This window comes from Mercenaria mercenaria, chromosome 16 (genome assembly GCF_021730395.1).
Source record: "Mercenaria mercenaria strain notata chromosome 16, MADL_Memer_1, whole genome shotgun sequence".
NCBI lineage: Eukaryota > Metazoa > Mollusca > Bivalvia > Venerida > Veneridae > Mercenaria > Mercenaria mercenaria.
In genome coordinates, this window is record NC_069376.1 from 59,143,832 (window position 1) to 59,148,082 (window position 4,251).

The following is a 4,251-nucleotide window of genomic DNA, read 5'->3' on the forward strand; positions in this document are numbered from 1 at the left end:
TACGTTGTAATATAAACACACTACATCGGACAGACATTTAAATTCGTACTTGTTATTAATATTTGATCATTTTGAAAGCAATGTCTTATAAGACAAGAACATTCCGTGACAAAGTATTATTGTTAAAACTATAACTTATTTACAACTTTATTGCTTTCAATGAAATAAAACAAGCTTTTGACATAACATAGGGAATATTTGCTTCCAAGCGAGGAAAGAATTGATTTTTCTTATCCCGTTTCGGAAATAGATATCTTTGTATTTCCCTAGGTGAAAACCCTGTGCTTCACTTTGAAAAATTAAAACATATTTTATAATGTAATCTGTAAATACTACTTTCTTTGTCAATTGTAATGAAAAAAGCTGATGTCTTCTATACCATGTAGTAGTTTCACAACTGCAGTAAAAACCATGATTACAAAGATAATTGGAGTATGTGAAGTGTTATATTTTCGGTCCGGCATACAGACTATCAAATTACATATTACTCATTATATTTATGAATGGATGACAACTAGCGCAATAACATCGGCGGATCTACCTAGGTTCCAGCCCATGCATGAAGTAAAACCCAAAGGGGCACCTTAGGTCTTCCTCTACCCTAAAACCTGGACAATCTCCATATGACCTAAATTGTGTCGCTATGACTGTAAACATAACAGAAAAATGACCAAAAGTAGCAATACATGCTCATATTTACACTTTCTTTGACACTTTTTGCATTGCAGTCTCATATCTGTTCTAGCCATCTCTCAATTCAATAGCGATCTAACAAATATATTACAATATAACCATTTCATGCTACTTGACCTTCATTATCTATATCGTTCCCCAGGAGAATGTATGCCAATTTTGTCATGTCATGATAGATAAGAGCTAACAAAAAAGTTCTTGGACACAATAGTTAGATGTTGTGTCAATATCACCTTCCCTACACTGTATTACAAAATACGGAACGTTATGTCAGTGGGATTTTCATTGAATTTCTTATTCTTTGTTTTGTAATTTGTGTAGCCCGTACAAGATAAATTTTAGTTGTCTAATAGGCCATGTACGTATTAAGATAAAGGAAAACAAACAATTATGTGCTGTAAATTCATAATGCTACATTTGTGTATGTATTATTCGTTGAATATTGCAATGATTATGTCTTTACCGTTTCACTGACCTCTTATTCATGCAAACATACTTCTGCCGCGGATGCTACTGGAAAAAGTAAAAACCATGTTGAATGGTTAGAAATAATTTGAAATGGCATAAACAATTCAAAAACTATTTGTTAAAAACAATGACGAACAACTTTTCAATATCAATATTAGATTAAGTGTAAATACATTTATATTTATATTTATATGTAAATACATTTGTAAAAGATTAAAAGAAATAAATAGTAATCAAAACAATTTTATTGTAAAGGTTTCATATATTATAGGTTGATCATGTTAGACATCAGCGATATTAATTATCATAACATCGCCGGTTCAGTCTGTGTTATATGACCAGTCTATATTCAACACATGTTGAAGAAAAAATGAAAATAAGTCTCTCAAAATTAAGTTCGGATGTCATTTTATGAAACACGTTTGTCGGTCAATAGTCAAGATTTCTTGCCCTTGGTGATCAGATATTTTTTTATTATTTCACCTTTACTTCCTGTAAATATCTGGGGTAAAGGTCATATAACAGCTGATTAAATCTGTACGTTTTGATTGGTGGATGAAAAAAATCAACAGGTTTTCGAATGGAATAGATAATTATTTCTTAAGGAGGTTGCAGGTGCTCTGAGCTGCAGTGTTAGATAGTATAATCCGTTGCAAGACTCCTGTGGAAATACCTTAACGTCATAAACCTGAATCCCCTCGGTAGTGAAACTGCGACATAGGCAAACTACAAACCTGCCAATCAGATACGGGGTGATCTCCCATAACCTCGTCCCCTAGCCAACTCGTTATTTTGTATCCCTTGACAACTACTTTTTCTAGTCTTATATTTTTGTCTAAGATTCTTAGATTATGATTGATGTCACAGGGTGAGAAAAATGTGCAGCCAGACCGGGACTCGAACCCGGGCCCTCGGAATACCGTTCCGATGCTCTACCGACTGAGCTACCCGGCCGCCTACACATTTTCTCTCCGTTTTAATATTCAAATTCTATACCGTGACATTGATATAGTTATGATGTAAAATGTGTTCTGTAAAATATATTCTGCATAAAAAATCATGAAAATTTTACTTTAATTATAAACTACATTTTGCACGTTTCGTAGCATTAAGTGTGCATTGGCTAATGCGGCCGTGTATCTTTTTTAAAGATACTTCTTGTTTGACTGATATTTTATAAGTATATACTATTATATTCGTTTTTGGTTGATGTTAAAAGCTACACATTATACACGAAAACGTAGTTTAAATATGCAAGGTATGAAGATTGTTAATACTGTAGAAGACTATTGCAATTTTGATAATCACCAACAGGTAGAAATTCATCTTCTAATATAATAAATAACTTTAAATAATTCAAATGTTATTTTTGTTACGGAACTCATGAAGTGAATAGAAAAATCTAAAACAGTAAATATTAATGACAGTTCAAATGGTTCTTTTGTTGAATGTGAGATAGTGCTAGTGTTGAAATAGAAGATTCTGAAATACAAACTCCACAGTCCACCCAACACGTAGGTAGAAATGCATGCTACCGTCCACGCTCTTTATGAAAACTATATAAAATACTTGTCATTACAAATCTTTGAACCAAGACAACACAGACAACTTGAAGTTAATTTCTTTATCCTGAAAATTTTACTTATGATTACAATTAGGAAATATATAGCAGAATTAGGTTTTTGTAATCTAAACGCGATGAAGAGACTATACACCTGTAGAATAATTTCCTGAGGGCGTAGATCTCAAGTTAGATTTACAATTAATTTGATTACTTAAGAAGTATCTTCACGTAAACGTCTCATTTGGATATAAATGCCAAATGCCATTTCCTGTAAATTTGTCTAGACAGAATGTGATACCAACGAAAATATTTTTATTTATTGTAAGAGTACTTGGTTTGATGTCTGTAAGAAAAGCTATCAATCAATTCATAGTCTAGCATTTCGCATTTACAGACACGTGTCAGTCACATCTAATGCATTTAAGTTTAGAGTAGCATTTTTCCTTAACTAACCAAGCCAGGTATATGGAGTCTAACACTTCTTACAAATTCACATCTACACAGTCATATACACTACTCCGTGTACATTATGTAATTTACCATTACGCCGACCAAAATTTCTGAACTGAAGTAATGTACTATTAGATCTGTTAAATTATTACAACAGACAGAATTGCTTTAGGTAATTATATTATAGATTCACATTCATGACAGGGTGTAACAATTTGAAATGTTTTATTAAACAAGTCAATATATAATTTAAATTTGACATTGCGAAATAACGAAATAAGTGAAAACCGGTAAGGTCTGTCCTAAACGAAATGACTTTTATCACAGTTTCTCAGACGGAGGTGTATTTTTTCATCGCAATAATCTAATACCAAAGAACAGAGTTCAACAATATTTGAGACGTTATGAGTTTAACGAAAAGAATTTTATCTACACTGTCCTGTGACTTTGGAACATGGCGGGTGTAAGAGTGAAGTTCGGTGCACCATAAACCGGCTTAAGCTCCCCAGTTGACCGTTAGAGGGCGGTGCCCCACTGTGTTTCATTGATAGTTAGCTTTGTCCTAGTGTGTTTGCTTTGTGTGAGAGTGTGTGTGTTGGTCGTGTGCGCATCTGCGTGCTGGGTTAACGTTTTGGGAGGCTGTGATTTTTGAAAGGCGGCTTTCCCTTTACTATGTTTGTCCTTGCTCCTTTGTTTTCACTGAAAGCATGTAAGCCAACTATTTCTTATTGATGCTTTCATATCTAAAATTGTTTTACTGAGTGTGAAGCCTAACCATTGTAGGGGAAAACGCTTTTTAATACAATTTATTAATAATCGTGTTAAAGTGAAAGTCTTCAATTACAATGCAACCTTCGTCAGGTTTATGAAACACTCTGTTTTGGGTCTATATGGCATAACCTAAATAAGCCGTGAAAATCTGGTGAAACATAAACACATCAACACGTAAGTGAATATAGGGACTAACTCCACTTACTTTAATTCCAAAAGAATGTTTCTTTAATTAATTGAGTTTACCATGGGAAAATACGTGCATAGCATTCGGATTTTATGTGAGAGATACGGTGACAGCAGCA

The 4,251-nt window shown here is 33.4% G+C and overlaps 1 non-coding gene across 1 annotated transcript; it reads right to left on the reverse strand.

Moving 5' to 3' along the window:
* Nucleotides 1-2,043: 2,043 nt before the first annotated feature.
* Trnat-ggu (transfer RNA threonine (anticodon GGU)) lies at nt 2,044-2,115 on the reverse strand. The gene has a single exon. It is a non-coding gene; the product is annotated as a tRNA-Thr (tRNA).
* Between the last annotated feature and the right edge of the window lie 2,136 nt (nt 2,116-4,251).